Source organism: Sminthopsis crassicaudata, chromosome 4 (assembly GCF_048593235.1).
Source record: "Sminthopsis crassicaudata isolate SCR6 chromosome 4, ASM4859323v1, whole genome shotgun sequence".
Classification (NCBI taxonomy): Eukaryota; Metazoa; Chordata; class Mammalia; order Dasyuromorphia; family Dasyuridae; genus Sminthopsis; species Sminthopsis crassicaudata.
The window spans coordinates 211,168,747-211,193,839 of record NC_133620.1 but is presented as its reverse complement, the minus strand read 5'-3'; the positions used below and the strand labels follow the sequence as shown (position 1 = coordinate 211,193,839).

The 25,093-nt window shown below is 37.8% G+C and overlaps 1 long non-coding RNA gene across 1 annotated transcript; it reads right to left on the bottom strand.

The window, feature by feature from the left end:
- Positions 1-4,814: 4,814 nt before the first annotated feature.
- On the bottom strand, positions 4,815-12,471 carry LOC141566140 (uncharacterized). Its single transcript, XR_012489241.1, has 2 exons — positions 12,228-12,471; positions 4,815-6,631 (listed from the first exon to the last, which is right to left on the bottom strand). It is a non-coding gene; the product is annotated as an uncharacterized LOC141566140 (long non-coding RNA).
- Positions 12,472-25,093: the final 12,622 nt, after the last annotated feature.

Here is a 25,093-nt window from a genome sequence, read left to right as displayed (position 1 = left end):
ATCTCCTCTAAAGGAGCATCTTTGTCTAATCCCCATATAATTCTTTTGCAAATCTCATTGGCATTTTCCTTAGCCAGATGTCTGGTCATTATTTCTGTAGCTGCATTTTCTCCAATAGTTCTTTTGACAGCAGTTTGTAGACGTCCTACAAAATCCGCAAAAGGTTCATTGGGACCTTGCTGTATTTTAGTGAAAGCCTCCCCCTATCCTTCTGTCCAGGGAGAGAACCCCAAGCTTTTATTGCAGCCTTAGAAATTTGCTCATATACTGTCATAGTATAATTAATCTGTTCTGAATTCTCTCCATACTGATCTTCACCAGCTAATTGCTCAAAAGTGAATTGTGTGGCTCTTTAACCTGGCGCTCTTCACCCTGGCTCCCTAGCCTGGGTGGCCAAGCCAAGATGGGTAGCCAAAAGTGGTAAGGATTTTGGTAGTGAACACGTGGGTCTTCTGACCAGGTGTTCACTCAGGAACCAACAAGTCAGGGCACAAGTCAGGGCATTATGTGAGAAGGTATAATAAAGGCTTTTAAGATTACAGGTGGCTGTTCTTGAGTGCGCTACTGGTTATTAAACTATAGATTAAAGAGATTGTGGCCAGAGACCTTTGAAGGCCTCAGAGGAGGCAAGCTGGGTAGAGTTGACACTGCAAAGGACAGTGGTCAAAGGTACTCTGTTGGGCCTAGGACAGACTAGTAATTGTAACTGCCAGGAGAGCACATTACAAATGGCACCCAACGTGGACACATCAGGAATTATCAGGTTTTGAAAATATTTAATATTCAGAATTAAGATTCTGAAAGATCCGGTAGAAACGCCACTTAGGAGGGAAGGCAAGAGAAATAATATGGACCCAGGTAACTCTGGGATCAGGCTCAAGGACACAGCTGAACATAATGCTTATATAAAGAGGTTAAAGAGCCAGATGGAAGATCTTTTAACAGAGATCACCACTGAAGAACAGCAGGAAGCTTGTAATCAAGCTCCCAGAAGGCTATCCCCACACCTATTAGATATAGCTCGGAGAGGGAGCAACCTAGAGCTAATGCGTATGTATGACAGTATAGAGTATAAAATGCCACAGCAAGAGTTGCTAGAATTGCAGGTTAAACTACAGGTTGAGATTAGAGAAAGAAGAAAAAGCCAGGTTACTACAGATAAAACAGGAAGAGTTCAAACCAGTGGCTGAAGCTAAGGAGGGAAATAAACGAACCACATGGACTTCAGTTGGAGAAATTCTTCTTAGCGTTTTGTAGGTTTACCTCGTGCATTATTGTTTTAAGGAATTTATTGATTACTCTTCCATTGAGAAGAAGTTTAGTCCTTTTTATATGCAAAGCTCGGGTTGGATTTTAAATCAGCCTTTGGGGAATTTTCCAATTCCTCTTCCCTCAGCCTCACCTTCTTGGGCCAAGGGAGAAGGGGGAGGAGGAAAAGGAAGGGCGATAATATCATCAGCACTGCCCATTAATCCATTTAAAACTCCTGTGTCTTCATTTCAAAGGACTGGAGTAGGCTTTATGGCCCAAGGCAAAAAGGAATTGTGGGGTATTGACTATAATCAGAAAAATTTTTAAAATACAGTTCAGTTAATTTCTAAGAAACCTTACAGGGATAAGACCTTGCAGTTAGAGAGAGTGGAGTTTTATACTTGTAAAACTGCTAGGATCGTCTTTGGAGAGTTGGAACTCCTCTTTTCTTACCTCGTGGATTTTCTACTTCCACAGGTGGGCTTGATTTCCCAACCCCCTACGGGTACTTATAAAAGAGTGTTTATGTTTAGAATGGTTTGGAAAATTGCTGTTTTAATCACTAGAATAAGTAGACAGTGTGTGATCTTTGACCCAGGAGGAAAAGTAATATCAGATTTATTGATTCACACTCCTGAAGTACAATTCGGTATCAGAAACTCAAACTTTGATTTTTAGGCAAAAGATTTCAGGGATATAGCCAAGTGTTCTTTTTTCATTAATTGTTTGAGTGGCAGGCCACTGAAAAGGTATCAGCTCTTTTAAGAACTTCGAGAGCGAGTGAGAAAGCGCTCAGATAAATATTATAACCTACATGTCCATTTTCAGAGTGGACTTTCAAATCATTTATAATCAGGCTGCTAGAGTCTTATATTTGCAAATTGTGATAACTAAAGAGGAAGCTAAGAGCATGGCAGAAGGCTACACAGCTTATCTTTCTTTCATTCTCCTATACTCCTTATAGCACAAAACTCCCCCCCCCCAGAAGTCCAAAGGTGCAAACTCCTTTCAAAGGCCTGAACCAAAGGTGTGAATTCTGAGCTAGAGAATCGTTTAGACAACCTGAGTTATCACTTTGTTATCCTAACAACCAGTGACATGAAAAAGGATACAGAATAGATTCCATTTAATTTATCTTATTTTATGCAACCATAATTAAGAATACAAGAAATCTTTACATCGAGTTCAGTTATTACTTCCACTTCTTAAAAAAACCTTGTCTGGGCAGCTAGATTGTGCAGTGGGTAGAGCACCAGCCCCGAAGTCAGAAGGATCTGAGTTCAAATTTGGGCTTTGACACTTAACACTTCCTAGTTGTGTGACCTTGGGCAAGTACTTAACCCCAATTGCCTCAGCAAAAACAAAACAAAACAAAACAAAACAAAAACAAACAAACAAACAAAAAAATCCTTAAGTATTTCAAAGTTGTTTTTCTTTATGTTGTCATTTTATAAATTATTCTCTTAGATATGTTCAATTCACTTGAAACAATTCTTGGCGACCTTTCCAGTTTCTTCTGAAACTAGTTGTTTTATCATTTCTTCTGGCACAAAAATATTCCATCCCATTTATACACCACAATTTCTTTAGGCATTTTACAATTATTTGGCACCCTTAATTTCCAATTTGGGAAAAATATTTTTCATAATTTTTTTTTACTACAAAAAGAATTGTGCCTGTTGCCCAAATATTTTTGTACATGTGGATCTCTTTCCTCTTTTCCTTTTTTTTTTCCTTCTTGGGTATAGGCCAATGAATCAAAGTATGAAAAGTTTATTAACTTTTAGAAATTGTTCTATAATGCTTTCAAAAATGGCTAGACCACTTCACTTCACTATTAGCCCCCTAATATTTGTCATTTGCTTCTTTTGTCACAGTTGCCAACCTGATAAGTCTGAGACAGAATCTCAGAAATTCTTTTATTTGCAGTTATCTAATTATTAGCAAGTTGGGGAATTTTTAAATATGACTTCTAATATAGCTTAGATGACTTCCTTTGAAAACTCCCTATCCATATTGTTTGATAATTTATCTATTGAGGAATGGTTCTTAATCAAATGAATTTCAGTCATTTCCTTAAATTTCTCAGATATGAGACTTTGAGGAGATACTGAAAAGAGTTTTTCACAGTTAACTATTTCCCTTCTGAAGTTAATTGTTTAATTGTATTAGATTTGTTCTAAAACTTTTAAATTTTATATAATCAACATTTTTCACTTCTATCTAGAATGATAATTTCTTCTTTGCTCCTCTAATTTGCTAATAATATTACCTTCTATATCTATTATATATCCATGAAGATTTTATCTTGATATATGCTACAAGATTCTATATCCAATTTTTGCTGAATTACTTTCTAGTTTTCTTAGCAGTTTTATCAAATAGTAAGGATTTACCCTGGTATCTAGAGTCTTTGAACAATAATCTACTGTGTTAATTTGCTTTCAGATATTATTGAGGTAACCCATTCCATTGATCATTATCTATCCCTTATATCTCCTTTATATCTACTTAAGTTTTCTTCAGACTGATATAATGTCTTCTATTTCTATTCCTTTCTTTCCAGCTCTCCTTTCATCACATTTTTTAAGCTTTCATCATCATATTTTCAGATTATTACAATACCTCTAATGGCCCTTCGACCTCATATCTCTTCCCTTTTAAATATATATCCTAGTTAAGAGTATCAGACTATTCTTCCTTTAACATCACATAACATTGGCCTAAAAAAAAACAAAAAAAAAAACTTTTCAATGGCTTTTTATCACCCTATTATCTGCATTGTTCAAATCTCTTATGCTTGACTTTTAGTCTTTTTCCACCCTCATGCCACATTATCTTCTCAACTTTATTGCCAATTATACCCTCAATATAACTTCTTCATATCAAATAAAGCTGTCTTTTACTATTTTAACATTTCTATTCTAAAATATAATACAATCATATTTTCCTTCCAAAAGAAATGTGAATTCTCTAAAAATACATGCAAATTTTAGTCATTCTGATTAATAATGGAATTTTGCAATGGTTAGTTCTGGTATAATACTTATAGCTTTGATGAGAGTTTGTTTGGCCTTTATATTAGGGGATGGAGGGACTTTCCAGAAGGAGGAAAAAAATCAATTTGATTTGTCCATTTCCCCAACCATTTAGCAATTAATATTTTCTAATTAGGGATTTATTTTTAGTATCAGTGTCTGCACTAGAAGAAAAAAGACATCTTTGACCCAAAACTCAAATTTTGACCCAAAAGTCAAATTTAAATGAAATGAATTTTGAGGTATGGCCATTAGGTTAGAATTTCCTGTCAAGTAATACTAATGACTGGATATCCAGGAACTTCTGTTTGGGGACAAGTTACAATAGTTCTGTACTCCCAAGCTTGGATCATTGCTGATATCATTTGTATAAATGGCAGCAACTAAAACTGACCTGTCCAGCAGGTCTTCAACGTGGGTCAAAAAAAGAAGGACATAGACCGAAATTAAGGCAAAAGCCTGCGGGGGCTAAGACAGCCCGGGAACAGGATCTAAAGAGAGAGAGAGAGGGGAGGCTACTCAAAGTAATGGTCAAGCATGTCTCGTTTATTAGCTTACAGTTACAGAATTTATAGGCAGAAAACCGCAATGCCATGTATGCATAAGGATTGGGTAGCATGATAGATGAGTCAAATATTTTTGTAACATTTACCAGGTGCAGATTATGAGACGGTTAGGGGCCCAAGGACGGGGTGGAATAACGTAGTTTTGTCTATTCCATATCAGTTCTGGGAACTGTGGTCTTGACATTCCTCAGAAATCATCAGCCTCAGGGCCGTGGTGACCTGGGTTTGTTCAAGAGGGGGGAAGAGCAAGGGGAAAGGTTGGGGAAGGTTCCTGACATGTCCCCCATTTTTCTTTAATAATGAGGCACTCAGGCCTCGTGACCCATTTCCAGCAATACCGGGAGTGTAATGGCTGGTGCAGGTGTCTTAACACTCACGCAGTACAGCCTGGAGGTAGCTGGCCATTGGACGCTGTCTTAGGTCATTGGGATTGTCCATACCATCCGTGGGATTGCCACGCCAACCCCTGTCTCAGATGGATAGATCGATCACTCAAGGTTGCCCGTCATGGCATCACAATGGTCTTATAGCCGTGGCTCATTTTTAAACCTTTCCCAAAGATACCCGGGTTACATATTGCAGAGGTCAAAGTTTTTCATAAAAATGGCAAGGAACAGATTGTCAGGATCCATGAGGGGTACAGGGAAAGAGGGGTAAGGGGAGGGTGATTTCTTAAAAGCATCAGGCTTAACCAAAAACAAAGAATCATCTCAAAGCAATACATGAAGTACTCTTAGAATATTAAAAAGTAGTTTCGAGTGCCAATGCACCCACAGTATCAATTCATGAATTACAATTCTTAGGAATACAATTGATAGCATAACACAAGGTCCTAATATCAGAGAGATACAATATGTCTCTGGAGAAGAGATATGAAATGGTGTTACAAAGCAAACTGTGCATGTATAAGGGAGTTATAGTAGGGTGAACAATTATAGTTATAGTAGGGTGAACAATTGTCAGGTTTTTTGAAAACAGAGACAAAGTTTTCGAATTCTTTCTGCTGCCCGCCGAAGTCTGGATTTCTTCAAGAGGTGGTCATTAAAATGCAGGGGTTCGATGTTTTCAGCTTTGCCTTCTTCTTGGTCTTGTATGCGATGGTAGTATATGTGATTCTTCCTGCTAATTGCTGTATCTACTTGGGTTTTTACAAAAGATGTTAGTTTATTAAAGGCCCAGGGGCCAAAAGAGATGAGTAGGAGACCTATAATAGGCCCGAGAAGGCTAGGGAGAAGGGTGGAAAGCCAAGGAGAGGTAGAAAACCAATTTTGGTACCAGGATTCTTGTTGTTCCCTCTCTTTCTTTCTTTTTTCTAGGCTATCCCTAACCTTCTGTAAGCTATTTTCTACAAGGCCTAATTTATCGGAGTAAAAGCAGCAATTTACAAAGGTCCGGGTATAGAGTGGGCCACCAATCAGAGGTGGAGATTTTTGAGGTACTCCATACCACGTCTCCCCAGGAATTTTGCACTACCCAAGTATAGTTGAGTAGTTGGTAGGGAGAGGGTAGTGCTGAGGGGGTCACTAGAAGGAGGATTAAAAAAATGAGTTGCATAGCGGTAAACTAATATACTAAGCAGGGCAGGGAATTGATGTGTTTGGACAACAGCAGCAGAAGCTAATAAGGAGAATAAGCGCTATTATGATGACAACAGCTGCAATAAGAAGGAGAGAAAAATACATTACCCCTGCGTTGGGCCTCTGGAGCTGCCGAGTGTTGGGATGGTGGTCCGGGGTCAGGGAATAAAGCTTCTCAGGCTCCTTGGCCTATCTGTACCTGTAAGAAAGCAGAAGGGGCTTTTCTCAGGGTTTTCCCCTGGGTGGTTGAAAGGGTTTGACCAGGCGCTCAGGGAGCCATCTGGCATTCTGGGCCTGGGAGTCATAAACACATGCGTGTCCTTTTCCCCAAATTAGAACAGGGTCAGGACCATACCACTTGTTGGTGAGTGGATCTCTCCATTTGACCTGAGCATAAGTATCAGATGTAGACGGGTGCCAGAGACGGTCTGCTGCTGACTTCCCATTATCATCCAACGTTAGGAAGTTGAGCACAAAAAGCGCATGATTAAGGACGGTCTTCTGGTTGCCAGCTCGTGAGTACAGTAATTCAGGGCCTGATTGTAGTTTATTAATCATTCTCTTTAGAGTCTGATGTGCTCTTTCCACTATACCCTGTCCTTGGGGGTTATAAGGGATGCCAGTGATATGTTTAATACCCATGTGTGCACAGAACTGTTTGAATGAGGAGCTGGTGTATCCAGGGCCGTTATCTGTTTTAAAAATTTTAGGCTTTGGTGCCATAGCCAGGGTGGCCACAACATGGCTGATAACATGCTTAGTGGCTTCTCCAGTTTGAAGGGAGGCGCAAAGGAACCCACTGAAAGTGTCAATGGACACATGGATGTATTTTAATTTACCAAGCGATGGAAGATGGGTGACATCCATTTGCCAAAGCTCTCCAGGTATCAGTCCCCGTGGATTGACTCCTAAATGTGGTTCAGGTAAGTGTACTAAACAGCCAGGGCATTGTTTAACTATCTATCTTGCTTGATCTTTTGTGATCTTATATAGGAGTCGTAGGGTGTGAGCATTTAAGTGGTGCATCTTGTGTGCCTCAGTGGCTAGGTCAACAGGAGAGGCTAATTCACTTGTAGCTAAGAGAGCTTGTTTGGTGGCCAGATCTACTTTCGTATTTCCTTCTGTCAGGGGACCAGGAAGGTCAGTGTGTGCACGGATGTGGCAAATAAAGAAGGGGTGACTTCTTTCCTGAATCAGATTTTGTAATTGAGCAAACATAGGGGAAGCATTAGTAGAGGGCTTGATATAAGGAACAGTTTCAAGCAGTGGAACAGAATTGGCAATGTATGCACTATCAGTATAAATGTTCATGGGACCGGGGATATTCCTGAATACCCAGAGTATAGCGGCTAGTTCTACAAGTTGAGCAGATGCATAAGGCGTGTGAAAGGAAGTGAGTTTTGAGTCTATTGTGACTGCAGCTGTCCCTGATGAAGAGCCGTCAGTAAATATTAGATGAGCCTTTTTTATAGGGCTAGTCTTGGTTATACGTGGAAAGGTAACTGAATTTTCTGTAAGGAACTTAATAAGTTTATCTGGAGGGTATTGGTTGTTCAATGTCCCTTGATAAGAAATAGTGGCAATAGCCCAAGCGTCACTCCTTTGTTGGAGTTGCGTCAGTTCTGTGCTGGTGTATGGGCAGACAATATGGTCGGGATCTTTCCCAAAAATTTTTATGGAGAGGGTCCTTCCTTCTTGTAGAATCTCTGATACAAGTATGGGATAAGTGGCAAGTATTTTATTAGGAGTTGCTGAGCTATGGATCCAGAACAGGGGCATTCCTTGCCATAGCAAACCGGTGGGAGAAAAGGTTGTGGAAAAAATGAGAAGCCAGAGTTTTTTTGCAGGGTCATAGTATCCAATCTTTTGAGTGGATATTGCCTGATTGACTTTCTGTAAGGCAGTCTCACCTTCCTTTGTTATGGAGCGTGGTGAGGAAGGGTCCGAGTCTCCTTTTAGAATGTCAAAGAGGGGTTTAAGATCCCCTGTAGTTAATTTCAGATAGGGACGTAGCCAATTAATATCCCCTAGAAGTTTTTGGAAATCATTTAATGTCTTAAGATGGGCGGTACGTATCTGGGCTTTCTGGGTTATTACTTGAGAAAAATGTAGCTCAAACCCAAGGAAAAGTTGGGGGAGGGTAGTTTGGACTTTTTCTGGTGAAACTTGCAGGCCTCTCTTTTGGAGGGCTGAAACTAGACTATCAGATACCTTTACTAATTCTAATTCTGAAGGGCCTGCTATTAAGATGTCATCCATGTAATGGATTATATAGAGATGTGGGTATTTTAATCTAAAGGGGTCTACCGTTTGAGCAACATATTTTTGGCAAAGGGTAGGGCTATTGGCCATGCCCTGTGGCAGGACCCTCCATTGGAACCTAAGAGATGGGCCTATACAGTTAATGACAGGGACAGTGAAGGCAAATCTTTTACAATCTTCAGGGTTTAATGGTATGGAGAAGAAGCAGTCTTTAAGGTCTATGACAATCCTATGAAACCCAGCGGGGATTGCTACGGGGGCAGGCAAGCCTGGCTGAAGGGCCCCCATGGGTACCATGGTTTTATTGACTGCTCTAAGATCATGGAGTAACCTCCATGACCCAGACTTCTTCTTGATTATAAATATTGGTGTGTTCCAAGGTGAATTAGAGGGCTCTATATGACCCACGTCTAATTGTAGTTGAACTAATTTAGTTGCAGCCTCTAGTTTTTCTTTTGGGAGGGGCCACTGATCTATCCAGACGGGGGTATCTGATTTCCAGGTGATCTTATCCGCCTGTAGGCTGGGGGGATCAGTGGCCCTTATGAAAAAAGGTTTTGGTTTTGGAAGCCAAGGCCTGTTCTGTCTGATTGGGGTTGCAGCTGTATAGGTTCCCGAATTCCATGATTATTCTTTCCTAGTCCTTGCTTGGGAAGGAATCCTTGTCTCAACATTTGCTCCGTGACAATAGAATTGGGGCTACACATGATAATGCCCATTTGAGATAAAATATCTCTACCCCAAAGGTTGATGGGGAGGTTAGGAACTATAAAGGGGCGTACTATGCCCTTGTTTCCTTCTGCATCCTCCCATATCAGCATTTGTGTAGATTCCATAGTCTCCTGAGTCTGTCCTATGCCTTGGAGATGTGTGAGAGATGGTTGCAGGGGCCAAGAGTTGGGCCATTGGGAGGCAGAAATGATTGTGGCATCAGCCCCTGAGTCAATTAGTCCCGTAAAGGATTTGCCTTGTAGTTTTAGTTTTAAGGTGGGCCTCTCTTGTGATAAGGACTGTACCCAATATATGTCAGATGACCCAGGGTTAGATATTCCTCTCTTATTTTTGAAAGCTGGGAAGCTAGTGTCTAAAGGGAGTGGCAGTGCTTGAGCCAAACGTTGTTTCGGGGGAATTGTAATAGTGCGGTGGGGGGAAGAAGCGATGACCTTAATTTCTCCCTCATAGTCATTGTCAACCAAGGTGGGGTGAATAATTATCCCTTGAAGGGTACATGAGGCACGGCCTATAATGAGGAAAAAAGACCCAGGTGGCGGAGGTCCAAAAGAGCCAGTAGGCAAGGCTTTTGGGCCGTCCTCAGGTTTTAATACTGTGGTGGTGGAGGTACACAAGTCCACCCCTGCGCTCCCTGGGGTTGCCCTGTGGAGCTGGGGAGGAATTGGGGCCCCGTGGCTGTGTGAACAGGTCCTTGAGGGGCCCGGGGGGGGCCCCGTCTGCCGTTTCCCGGAAGGGGAGGCAGAGGAGGCAGAGGTCTTCCTTCAATATCATGTGTGGATTTGCAAGTGTTGCCCCAGTGATAGCCTTTTTTACATCTAGGGCACACAGAGGCTGGCAGCGCTCGTCTATTTTGAGCCGTATTGCCAGGAAATCCCTGAAAGTTAGAGGGGCATTGTCGGGCAAAATGTCCTTCCAAGCCACATTTAAAGCAAGTTTTCTGGTGCCCAACAGTCTGTCCTGTATTAACTGCTGCCCCTATAGTGAGTACTGCCTCTGACATGTTTTTCATGGGATCTTGCAGGGCCAATACTGCTTGAGACATTTTTTCTAGTTTGCTCATAGTAGTGTCCTGAACATCTCTGCAGAGTTTGATCATCTCATTAAGGGATTTATCCTGCCACTGGCCATTAAGGACAGCGCGGCATGAACTATTGGCATTTTCATAAGCTAATCTTTTTATAATAGGGTCATCAGCCGCAGCATTCCCTAAAGTACGTTCGGCAGTCTCTAGAAGTCTGCTTATGAATTCAGAATATTCCTCATCCTTTTTCTGGCTGATTCTGTTTAAGGGCATAAAAGGAGAGCCAGTAACAGGGAGGGCCCGCCATGCCTTATGGGCAGCGTGATCAATTTGTTCTAAGAGTCCTGTAGGAAATTTTTTCTGTTTTTTCTCTAGGGCGTATGGTCCTCTGCCTGTTAATTTCTCATAAGTCCAATCTTTATTTTTGGTTTTAAGGTTTCTTTTCTCTATAATCCTACACTGGTGGTCAAATTCAGATTGCCAGTTTATGAACTGTCCTTTAGTCAATACCGATTGAGCAACTTTCACCCATTCGGTAGGGGTCAGTAGACCACCTCTTTTAGCAGCTTCTAAGGCCGACAAGGTAAAGGGAGCATTAGGGCCATAATTTTTAACAGCTGAAAGAAGATCTTTCAAATTTTTAAATCGGGGTTTGACAAAGTCTGTTTCTTCCTCAGAATCCGTCCCTCCCTCATTTTCTTCTATTTTTTCCTCATCTGTCCCTTCATCAGTATTGTCTGCTTCTTCCTCCTCACTCCCCTCTTGCGCCGCATCGGCGCCATGAGTGGCTTTTTTCTTTCTAGTAATGACGGGAAAATTAAAGGAGCTACGTTGTTTAACTTTTGTAGGGTTATTCCTAGGATCCTTTTTAGGGCTAGAGTTGTGTTTGGCTAAAGTCTGGGAAGGCGGGGCCAGATTTTCAAGATTGAGCAAGGGGGAGGTTTGAAGGGAGGCTTGTAAAGCCGAAAATTCCTTTGTCATTTCAAGATATTGTTTCTGTAAATCTAAGGTTTTCCGCAAGGCAGACATGCGTTTGGTAATATCCTCCTGGACTAGACTAAGATCTGGAGTAACAAAGGGGTGAGAAAGGGAATTCTTAAGGATAGGAGGGGCCGAAGGATGTTGTGAGACATGCACCCCATAGGGATCGTAAGCAGCGACTTCCTCTTCTAATTCTGCTGTTTCTTTTTCTGTGAGACTCTCACTGTCTTTTCTATTTCTTGGCTGGTTTTGTTTATAGGGAAAAACAGGAAAGGCCAGGAGGGAACCCTCCAAAGGGGGCAGGGGGGATGATGAGATGGGCGGATATATGGATTTAGGTTGGTAGGGGGGCATTTCAATAATCACAGAGGGAGCCTTTTTAGGGACAGATTCTGGTGGAATAGAGCTATGTGACACGGCATGAGACAAAGGACGCAGGCAAGACTCTGCTTCTATAAGTAATTGTCTAATTTTGCCACTATTGTTTGAATCTTCTACAATGTCATTAATTAATTTCCAGAGGGTTAAAACCTTCTGGGGGACGCTTTCTCCTCCCTGGATTTCTTTTTTAATGAGTTCGTTTAGGTCTTGTCCTACCTTTTGCCATTTTCCTGGATGAATGTCAGGACCGTTTATTATAAACCAGGGGCAAACTTTATCAATATAGATAAAAAAATTTATAAGTTCCTTCTTTTTAACTTTAATACCTCTCTCTTTAAAATTTTCTTTAAGCTCTCTAACAAAATTTTCTTCCTTACTCAACTTAGATCCCATGATATCGACAGACGCGAACACTTACCTCTTTTTACTTTCGTTTCACGGAGCTCCGTAACGCCAGCAGCCTGGGGGAGCGAAATCGTCTCTGGGGGTCCGGACGGGCGGGGGGAGCGTTCTGTCGGGTCAAAGTCCCTATTTTTGAGCCTTCACGTTGGGCGCCAGTTTGACCTGTCCAGCAGGTCTTCAACGTGGGTCAAAAAAAGAAGGACATAGACCGAAATTAAGGCAAAAGCCTGCGGGGGCTAAGACAGCCCGGGAACAGGATCTAAAGAGAGAGAGAGAGGGGAGGCTACTCAAAGTAATGGTCAAGCATGTCTCGTTTATTAGCTTACAGTTACAGAATTTATAGGCAGAAAACCGCAATGCCATGTATGCATAAGGATTGGGTAGCATGATAGATGAGTCAAATATTTTTGTAACATTTACCAGGTGCAGATTATGAGACGGTTAGGGGCCCAAGGACGGGGTGGAATAACGTAGTTTTGTCTATTCCATATCAGTTCTGGGAACTGTGGTCTTGACATTCCTCAGAAATCATCAGCCTCAGGGCCGTGGTGACCTGGGTTTGTTCAAGAGGGGGGAAGAGCAAGGGGAAAGGTTGGGGAAGGTTCCTGACATAAAACTAAAGTCCACTAAGAAGACAGAAACCCAAAGATAGAGGCTTCTGGCCTTTCTTTATATAGCTCTTTTAGCCTTCTTATTAAATGTGGGCTATGACTTTCTTAGCTGTTTCCCATACTTATAGGAACTATATCATACAGAGCTGAAGATCTGAGACAAATTTAAATGCACAGTATCTTGTTTACAAAAACTTTGAGTCTGTGATCTGTGAGATTCCTTTATCTATACATCTTGAAAGTTAGGGGACTCCTCCCTCTTGCATGGAATGCCATTATTTATTGCAACTATAAATCCTTGTGAATATGGACAAATGGACTTAGAGCTTCAGGTTTACAAAGTAGCAAATAGCAATACTATTTTTAAAATATTAAGATCAAGAAAAAATACTATTGTAATTGTCATGACTTAAATTCATGATGTAGTTCTTAACTACTTCAAGACAGTTTCCAATCTTTAAAATATGCCATTATTGAAAGGAAAACGATTCATTCTGGCTTTTACCCTAATAAATGAGGCAAACATCTGGAGAAAGAGAATTAAAAGGATTTTATTATAAATATACCAAGGCAGCAACATGCTGATGGGTTATCCTTTTATTATAAATATACCAAGGCAGCAACATGCTGATGGGTTGATCACTGAACATCAGCAATGGCATTAAAGTGGGGACAGTTTTTATAGGCAACTTTAAGACAATATAGATAGGTCCACCTTAGCAAAAGAGGGTTAGATCCTTGAATCTCAGTACTTCCCTAAGATAGCCAAAGAGTGACAATTTGCAGGTATGGGTATGTGACAAAAAGTGGGTAATACATAAAAGCTACAGGCTTGATGTTTTCTTCCCATCAGAACCTCCCACACTGGTTGATAAGCAGCACTGGGAATAAGGGCATTTCAAAAGGTTTTCATTTCAGCTTTTTCACATTTTTTTCTCCTAGAAATCAATACCATCTCCAAATACTCTCCTCAGTGACCAAGATTTCATAAGGGAACTTCATGAATTCATTCATCCTTTATAAAAGTCTTTATAAGAAAGAAACTTCTGTATATAGTATATTAAATAAAAGGGTTGAGGAATTACTCCGAGGTTCATATCACTTCATTTACATTTTTTCTCCTCTTTCTCCTGCCAAAAAATAATAGTAGGGGCCAAGATAATATGGTGACTGATTTCTAGACTATGCTCTACCAGAATGTGACAATTTTATTATGTGAACCATAAGTAGGTTTGGGGTCTCAGGGTCTAATAAAGGCTCCAATATTATTACAGCAAAAGAAGATATTGCCATCCTATGAAAACTAATTGCTTTTGCAATAAGAAGCCCTTCCTGAATTAAAAAGCAAAAAACTTCCCCTGCATCTTAACAAGGTGATTCTGTCAGTCAGCCTCAGGGGCTCCTCCACATCCTCCACTACCAAGATCCTAGAAGGAATGGACTCCAGGAGTTTGCTTAGAAGGACCATCCTCAAACAAGTCTATCTCCAATTGATAAATGGTCAAAGGATATGAACAGACAATTTTCAGATGAAGAAATTGAAACTATTTCTAGTCATATGAAAAGGTGCTCCAAATCATTACTGATCAGAGGAATGCAAATTAAGACAACTCTAAGATACCACTACACACCTTTCAGATTGGCTAAGATGACAGGAAAAGATAATTACAAATGTTGGAGGGGATGAGGGAAAACTGGGACACTGATGCATAGTTAGTGGTGTTGTGAATGGATCTAACCATTCTGGAGAGCAATTTGAAACTATGTTCAAAAAGTTATCAAACTAAGCATTATACCCTTTGATCCAACAGTGTTACTCCTGGGCTTATATCCCAAAGAAATATTAAAGAAGGGAAAGGGACATGTATTGGATTTAACATATATTTTAACATATTTAACAAATATGGGACTACCTGCCATCTAGGGGAAGAGGTGGTGGGAAGGAGGGGAAAAGTTGAAATAGAAGTTATTGCAAGGGTCAGGGTTGGAAAATTACCCATGCATATGTTTTGTCAATAAAAAGCTATAAAAAAAAAATCAACAGGGGAAAAAAAAAGGACCCTCTTCTTAACTTCCTGTAGTCTCACTATCTGGTGAGGGAACTGTCTGAAAGTATCTTTGCTGTGGATCTCATGGTCCCACATTGGGAAAGGGAGAGGTGTGTTGATGATTGACTAAGACTCAGATGAATTTTTTCCTTTCCTACAGCCTTCCCCGTCCCAAATAAATACACACACACACACACACACACACACACACACACACACACACACAGAAATAATCACGAAGAATAACCAACCTTTGTTTCAACTGAATCCAAACATGATAAATTTCTACTTAGAATGATATTGTGAAGGAACATAAAGAAACCTACCTCTTCCATCCATATGCCAGCAAAGATCAGAAGTCAGTAAGCAAGCATATATTAAAGTACTTACCATGTGCCAGATGTTTAGTTAAGGGCTGGGGAATACGAAGAGCCATGGTAAAATATGGTTTCTGACTTCAGCGAGTTAGCATTTGAATGGGGAAGACAACAGGAAAAAACAAGTGAATAAAAACCTGTACATAAAGTTAGATATACAGATTGTAACTAGATAGCAATCTCAAAAGAAAGGCATTAAGAGGAGTTGGAAGGGAGTAGGAGGAGGAGGTTTCCTGCAGAAGGTGGGATTTGAAGGAAGCCAAGTAAGTTAAGAAGCAGAGAGAGGTGAGGAAAACATTGCATCAAGAAGAAATAGAAAAAAGAAGAAAGGGAGGGGGATGGAAATTCCTTTCAAAATAATCTACAGAATGCAGAAATCTGAGAGTTCATCTAATAAGACACACCCAGGAATTATATGATAACTCATAGCTTGAATAGGATGTCTTCATCAAAGAATTTGCTGATGATGTTTTTCCCAGTTAACTGTTTCCCTTTTGATTCTCAAAGAATTGATTTGGTTTGATTTCGACATGCATTTAGATAGACATCTAACAAATAATATATCTGTCTGGGACAGACACAATAATCTGGCCTAGAGTTGAAATGGAGGAAGAGAATGGACTGAATTGCTATCAGGAAATTACAAAGTTTTCTTACTCATCCCTTGCAACTCATGAAAGCAAAAGTCATCTTTTCAATGGATATTTTACTAGGGTGACTATACAACATCAAGATATAAAATACCACCACCTAGAAAAAAAAAGATGAGTTATATCTCACAGAGGTGGACATTGAATGAGAAAATGTTGAGGCTTATACCCAATAAGGAATTCTGAAGAACAAAATTAAAGGACATAAAAAAGTCAATGAATAATAAAAAGAAAAGATGAACTAGTCCTGTGGCAAGAACTAAGGTATAGGTGGACATTCAGAATGCTCCACTGATATCCTTGAAATGTTAAGATAAAGTGAGGAAAGACTTCAGCATTGGGAGTGAGGGGACCTTCTGTGCTGAACTATTGGGGCCATTCACTGAGATCTATTTTTTTCTTTTCTCCTCTTCAACTCATTTCACTCTCCTCTCTCACCTGTATCATTGATAAGGCAAACTCTTCTACATTCACAAGTGATCCCATTCTATCCCATCTTCTCTAGCAGATTGTTCTCCTCTACCATTCCCATTGTTTCAATTACTTTCAATATCACTTTGTCTACTGATTATTTATCTATTTCCTACAAAGCTGCTCATATCGCTCCCATCTTCCAAAAACTCTCACTTGCCTGGTCTATCCCCATTACATGTCATCCTATATCTCTTGTTCCCTTTTATGATCAAATTCTTTGAGATGGCTGTTTACAAGAAATGCCTCAATTTTTTTTCCTTTCTCTCTCTTCATCTTAACTCTTTGTAATCTGATTTCTGAACTAATAAATAATTCAACTGAAACTGCTCTCTCTAAAGTTACTAAGGATCCCTTAACTGACAAACTCAATGCCCTTTTCTCCATCTTAATCTTCCCTCTCTGTAGTGTAGCATTGTCAATCACCCTATTCTCCAAGATAACCTCTTTTTTCTGTGACACTGCTCTCCTGGAGCTTTTTCTCCTGCCTGTCTGATTGCCTTTTCTCTGTTTCTTTTGCTAGACCTTCATTTGTATCCCATCTAACAGTTGTTCCCCAAGGCTCTCTTTTCTTCTCCCTCAATACTATTTCATTTGCTCTCATCAGCTTCCATACTTTCAGTTATCTCCATACAAATGACTCTCCTCACTCACCTCTTGACCTTCACCCTTATATCTCTCAATAACTTTTTAAATACCTCAATGCAGCTGTCCCTCAAATATTTTAAACTTAACATTTCCATTACCCCTCATCTTAAATTCTCTTTTCTTCCTAACTTTCTTATTATTGTCAAGAATATTATCATTCTACAAGTCTTGCAGGCTTATCTAGGTGTCATACTTGGATCTGAAGGAAATAAGTTCCAAGACGGAAAATAACATCAAAAAGAAAAGAAAAGAGCAAAACATAGACAAACAGAACAGTGTTAGAATTGTTAAACTTAACACATTTTTAAAAAAGCTGTATGTAATATTGATGGGGGTCACATATAATCCTCATTTTCTGATCTCCAAATATAGAAATGTTTGTATCTGCTGATATATATATATATATATAATTTTGTCAGCTAGATAAATAAGAACACAAGATTCAGCATTTTTGTTTTCTATCAAAAATTCCTAGTATGGCCACATAATGCTTATTGAAATTTTAGACCTTTTCCCCCCTTATTCTTCATTTCAGTTAAAACCTCCTGGAGATTAGAAGATATTGTCTCACATTAGTTGTGAGAAGAACAAGCCATCAGCTTCCCTACTGAGATATAATCTACATTTTTTCAAAAGATTTGATCCATATCACTCTTTCTAAGAGTCTCTATGACAGCATTTTAAAAAATCCTTTAGAAGCAAAATCTTCCCAAAGGTTTTCAGCCTGTGGAAGTAAAAAATTCATTTAAGCAATCATGCAGGACAGTATTTCCATATGTGTTACATTGGTAATTTAAGTTGTGCATATAAAATGAAGCTTAATTGTTTTGTTTTTGAGAGGCATGAAAGCTACCCTGCATGGAAACTATGGTAACTGAAAAGCATATGCTACTATTTTGCTCTTGAATGATAACATCATACCCAGAATGGGTTTTGCATCTAGCTCAACTTTTACCCCTCTCTTGAAATGCCCCTGTTCGTCCAAAGTTTTGACCTCTACAGAAATCCCTTTGGTCAGCTGAGGATAAATAGCTAACCACTCAATTTCACATTAAGAAATATGTTTCTTAACACCATAGTCAGAGTTAAAGTTGCTTTTCTTGTGTTGTCACTATAGAAAATGACTGAACTCTGGCCCATATGAGTAGATGTTCACTTTATTTCTTTAAATATATGCACATACATGCACATGTACACAAACCCATTAGGCAATTCACAAGTAGAATAAAAATTCTTTCCTACTCAGAGAAAGGCATTTCAATTGGGCTTTTGGTAATTTTAGATCAGATTCATTAGAGAAAATTTGTCACGAGTCTGTCCTGGCCAGTACATGTGTAAATGGATTATTTTTATTTTCTGATTTTTGATTACCCATGTCCTTACTATGATCACCATGATCCTGCTACTATCTGAGTCAGCCAAACTCAAATGAGGATTAATTTAGTTTTTGAAACATTAGCCTGGCAAAAGATAAATAAGATGGAATAGTGTTGCTTTGTTGATGCTGCAGGCAAACGAGACAGCTTTCAACTCAGACACCTCTGAACAATTTAAGTGAGTTGTGAATGTCTGAAGTCCAATTTTTGTTTCCCAAGAGGGTTACTGGAAATCATGTTGCACATGAAAGAAAAACTGTGGATTAGCATATATTTTAAGGCCTTAGAGTCAAATCCAACTGAGAGTAACATGTCATAACATGCATGCACAATATAGCCCTGACAAAATTGCTCTGGCCAAGTTAAAATATTATAACCAAAATCTACCCTGAAGGCAGGTTTTCTTTCTATGATATTTTAATCCACACACTGGAGACCAGACCAGCAGAGGGGACACTATTTTCATCTCTAAATGGGTATGTTCCCCAAAGCTCTGTCCTGGACCTTCCATTTGGCTTTCTCTATACCAAAGCTTCATAAACTGTGGGTCTGAATGTGAGGGCTGTGAATTTATGATTTATTACTAATAAATGTGTAATTTCTATAACTATTTTATATACTGGAGGTGACATAAAAATTTCTCAGGGGAAAAGGAGTTGTGAATAGAAGTTTCAAAAGCCCTGATCTATATATTTACTGTTGGTACCTTCTTTAGCTACAATGAGTTTAATTATCATCTCTATGTAAATGACTCCCCCGTGTATGTATCCAACTTTAGTACTTCCCTTGACATAAAGTTCTATTGAACATTTCAAATATGATGTCCTACAAACACCTTAAAGTAACATATCCAAAACAGAGCTCATTATCTCTCTTCCCAAACTATCTCTTCTTTGAAACTATCATTTCTGTCAGACAACACTATTAATCCAAGTTTATATCTTTGATATTATACTATTTTCTTTCACTCTCTCTTACCCTACATATACAATCAGTTGACATTTAAATGTCTATAAATCTCCTGTCTGACTTTTTCTCTCTGATTCTCTCTTCCATCTGATTCTTTTCTCTCTATTCACATTCTGGCCCTCATCACCATGTCTCTATAGTATCCATGACATTGTTTATGAGATTTGATTCTTAGAGAGGGAAGGGTGGGGGTGTCCAATGGATTAGGTGACAAAGTTAACATTCTAAGGCATGAGCCTGAGTTTTTTACTTCTTTCTTATGAGTTTCTCCTCTCCACTTTAGAAAATGGCATGGATCCAGATGAATAGCTGGCTTCTGGAATGCTCCCAAATAAGGACTTGAGCATTTCCTGTTCTGGCTCATCCAAGCATCAATCTTGAGTATTACTTTCTGGCACCCAATAATTTGGCTCAACTAATCTACTTCTTGAGAAAATAGAGCACATTTCCATCCTTACAACATAATTTCTCTACTTAATTTTTTTTTTTTTTTTTGAGGAACTTGGAAGTGGGGTCAGTCCAGATGACAATTTCCCTATCCCTAATTCTGTTTTCTTCATCAAGTTCAACAAATCATTCCAATTTGAAGTTCCAATCTAGTGAAAAATTGCCATCAGTTTTGGCAGCCTGAAGGCTGTTTTTTATTATTACTGTTGCAAAGAGAAATAAACATTCCGTTCTCACAGTAACAAGCTCTACACCGCTTTGAAATAGGTGCTGTACCAGTCTGATTTCAGAAAAATCTAAATCCCTTATTAAGTTTAAACTGAACACCGAAATGTAACTGCTCAGGGCTGTCTGTAATTTTAGATTGAGTGTCCTCATTATGGTATAAAAATAGAAATACGTAGATAACATCATTGTGTTGTACCAAGGTATAGGGCAATAAGTCTGTGTGACTTCAGTTTCCTTAGGAATCCTTCTGGGAACAGGATGTGCTTCTCTTAAGAAGTCATCACCAATATATGAAATGATAAATGAAGTGATTTATTAAATTGGCTCCTATCCTAAACATCAAAAACAACAAAAACTACAGATGGTTTGGGGACGTATCAAAGTTTTAGTGAGGCATATTTAATCACATGACACATTTGTATAGTATTTCATAATAAAGTTCTTTTTTCTATAATATCTTTTTTAGGCCTGTATTGAGACCATTGAACCCATTTTATGAATGAGCAAATTGAGGCACAGAAAAGTTAAGTGATTTATCTAATCACATAGGTAAGAAGTAGCAGATGAAATTCAAAACCAGTCAGGTTTCAGAAAGGTAGTGTGATAGAGTAGATAGAGTACTGAACTTGGATTCAGGAAAATTTAGCTTTGAATCCCAATTCAGACATTTTTTGGCTGTGTGATCCTGAGTATCTCTCAATTAACTTCTCTAAAGCTGTTACTTTATCTGCAAGATGAGGGGACTAGATCTCTAAATTCCCTTCTAGCTCTCAATCTACTAATCCCAAATCTACAACCTAGTCAACTAATAATGTCAGTGAAATGACTAGGCTTCTTGGAAGGCTAAATATCTTTTTATAATGTTGTCCACAAGAAACTATAGAAGGGAAAAAAAGTAAAACTGATTGCACACTCTCATTCAAAGACTATTGCTAAAAGATAGCATGGATAATAGAATTAAAATTTAGTTGTAAATATAATGGATAAAAAGCAAACCTGAATGTAATATTCTCCAAGAAACTTGTTTATTTGGAAGACTGTACTGCAAATACCTTTCATCCTTAGTTCATTCATAACCTTTTAGTTGTTCAGTTGGTTTTCAGTTGTGTCCTACTCTTCTTGACCCCACTTTGGATTTTCTTTTCTTTTCTTTTTTTGAGGTAATTAGGGTTAAGTGACTTGTTCAGGGTCATATAATTGCTAAATGTCAGAGGTAAGATTTCAATATAGATCCTCCTGATTTTAGGGCCAATGCTCTATCCATTACACTACCTAACTGCCATAGTTTGGGGTTTTTCAGAGTCAGTAGAATGTATTTCCTTCTCCAGTTTATTTTACAAATGAGGAAACTGAAGCAAATAAGATTAAGTTTTAATTTTTAGAACTAGAACAGACTTTAAAGATTGTTTTATGGTCTCATGGATTTAAAGATTTGTTTCAGCGATAAGAAATTACGTCCCAGGTAGTCTAATACTTAGCTGAAGTTGCCTACTAAGAAAACAAAACAAACAAACAAACAAACAAAAAGTGGCCCTAATTACCTAAAAGGTAATTGCCTCCCATAGAGTTGGAATGAAACCATATCAATTCAGGCTAATTAGATTGAGGAATATTTGAATCACTGAAAATCTAAATTATGAAATAAAATAAATATAGCTGTATAACTTGCAATTATATAAGTGAACTGTTTGAATAAGTACTCAAAGTAGAGGAAATTTAAAGTCTAATCAGAAAAGATGAAAAATATTTGTCAAGGTTATTTTTAAATGTAGGATAAACATAATACAATAAATTTGCGTTAAAGGTCACTTTCTTTCCTAGAAGCTTTATTAGTCCAATCCAGCTCAAAATATAAATTTCTAGATCAGTGAGGCCTGAGTGGATACACACATGTATGTATATGTATACATATGTACATATAATGCACACATGTATGCATTTATACACATTTGTGTATATGTGCACATATATGCATATTATATATCTGATATAGAATTATCATAGTTCATTATATTATCAATTTATGTTATCAATTATCATTATATAATAAACATATTCAATAATTCATTATAATTTCAAAGTACTCAGGTTACAATTATTTTACAATTGTTGTTCTTAGAGCTTCAGTGAAGATAGATAAGAAACTTTCCCCCATTCTTTTGAAGGGCTGGAAACCTATGAGAGTAAAATGCTGCATATAATGTTAGACTTTTAAAAATATATTGGGTGATCTTATGTAGTATTTAAACTTTCCTTATTTTTTTCTTGTTTATTATAAACAATGGTTGTTTTGAGGGGAAGAGAGAAAGCTGATATGAAAATATGATGCTGATATGAAATCTAGATGATAGAAAATCAAAGATAACAATAAAATTTTATTTTTTAAAACAAGATGATATATAAACTTGAAGAGTTATATTTTAAGAGCCATTCTATAAGTAATTCTATGGAAAGAATGATATTTTAAAACTGACAGTATAGAGAGACTGTTACTAGTGATGGTAGAAAAAAACTTTAAGAATACAGAGAAAAGAAATTTCACTCTTGGGAGAATTGCTCTCATTCTTTTTTATGAAGAAATAGTATAAAGATAATTCCTTGAAGATTTTGTGAAAGGAATAGAGAGTTTTAACTGTAATCTGGAGAATTACCTATTATGATAAGAGAAAAACTGTGAAGGAAAAAGGGGAAAATATTATTCCTTGAATGACCTTAGTTTAGCATTTTTGCTGAGAATAAATAAAAGGATTAATGATACTTTGACTGTAATTTTGAGCACTGAAAGGTAAAATTGTGTTCCAGAAATGAGAAGTGTAACAATGAATACTAGAGGTGGCTTTGGCTATGATTATTCCCACAATTAAAATATTATAATTATGCTTTTATGATATTATTCATTACATTGTTAATAAATTGCATATCTAGTAATTTTAATATTTCTTTAGGCCTAGGAGATTGGGGTTTTGATATAGAAAAGTAAAGGCTTATGGGGAAAAGAATTAATATAACCTATTAAATTAATAATATTTAAGAAACTGAAATGAGAGATCAGAACTAATTTATTTAGTAGTGAAAAAGGCTGTAACTTTAGAAATTAATAAGGAAATAATGAAATATATTCTTGGATAATCTTCGGAATTTCAATAATAAGAAAGAAGGGGCATCAATATTCTATTAAGATATAAATATTTTTGTTCTACATATACCTACATACATATGTGTATAGGTACTATTTAGTGTGTTTTATAACACTAGAATTGTCATAATTTAAATATGAATACATCTTCCAAATGACTTGAAATGACATCTCCTGACTTTTATCCCACATGGATCATAGCAATGCATGCATTTTCTACAGCTTTACTCAAATAAATAGGCAAACAAATATTATTCTGTTTCTTAATAGCTAGACATCTTACTAAGGATGAACTTGGTATGTTTGCAAGCTTAATCAATTCCTTTCTAATTCATACCTCCTATATAGAAAGAATAATATTTATGTAGATTATGTATACTGAGATAGGCCTTCTTAGATGTGACAGAAAGGAGGTTTACACAGATAACTTTACAGTTTTTCTACCTACCCTCCTCCAAGAAAAATTTGATCCTGCCATAAAGTGAAATAGAAATTTGAGCTAGATACCGGGCTTGTATTTTAACTATCCACTCTCCAAAATAATGTTAGTTTTGGGGAAATTATTTTTAGGTTCAAGATAAACTCTTGATTACTATTCTTTAATGAGAAAGGAGAACTCCAAGCCATATGTCCAAAATTCAGCTTCCTATCAAACACCAATTCCTCAATGTATCCAGTGAATATCAAAAGAAAAATATATCCAAGTCAGTAGCAAAGTAGATATGAGAGATGATCACAGAGGAGAATATATCAGACAATACAAAGAGTGAATGAGCTCTTCTTCTGGTAGCAAGATATCTTAGATCAACTGAGAGAGAAGAGTCCCAGATTTTACTCAAGAGGAATGCTCCAAAGTCTCTAGGAATAGACATGTTATCCTTTACATGTCAGCTTCTTCCACAGGTCTTTCTCTTCAGGAATCTGAAGAAAATCTAGAACCATATGTCTCTCTGGCTATAAGCCAGAAGAGTAGGATCTCTCTTTTTGTAACTCATTCCAACTCCATCCCTCACACAAACATGGAGTATAGAATAATTAATTTCCATCAATGAGACAAATCCTATGTAAATGGCCTTTGAAACTTTGGTTTTATGTAAAATATGGGATATAGACTAGATGATGTCCATGGTCCTTCCCATCTTTAAAATGCTATGATCCAATGTTCTTATTAAAAAGTTAAAAAAAAAACTCATTGGATGATTCAGTCCAATATTTCGAAACATCTGCTCTCTAAATGGATGCAAGAACAAAATTCTTTCATGCCTCTGTAGGTCGTTGTATGAATTATTGTGACCAACCTTCTGGTGATAATCTTCTCCAAATTTAAATTGGTTATTCTTGAAATGACAGACACAGTTTATCACTATGGAAGTATGGTGTAGACCCAGGTTCAAAACCAGGAATTGAAACTTAATAGCTTTGTGATAAAAGGTTGAATGCTTAACCTCTTTGAACAAGAGTTTCTTAAACCATAAAATGGAAATAATAAGGCATGTGATATATACCTCAAAAAGTTATTAGGAATCAAAACTAGTCCTATAGTTTTATTAATATAAGTAACTCAGTAAGAAAAGTACCTCTACTAATGCAATTTGGTACCTTTTTTGTTTTAGAGATTTGCCTGGAACACTAAAAAGCTAAATGACATCCTAACAGCTACCAGCTAGTATGTCAGAATTAAAGACCTAGAGTTCAAGACCAACTCTCCATTCACTATACCACTTTGTTGTCCAGTCAATCATGCCCAATTCTTTATGACCAGATTTGTGTTTTCTTGGTTGAGATACTAGAGTGGTTTTCTATTTCCTTCTCTAACTCATTTTACAAATGAGGAAATTGAGTCAAACAGGGTTGAATAACTTACCTAGACTCACATAGCTAGTAAATACTTGAAGTCAGATTAGAATTCAGAAGATGAGTC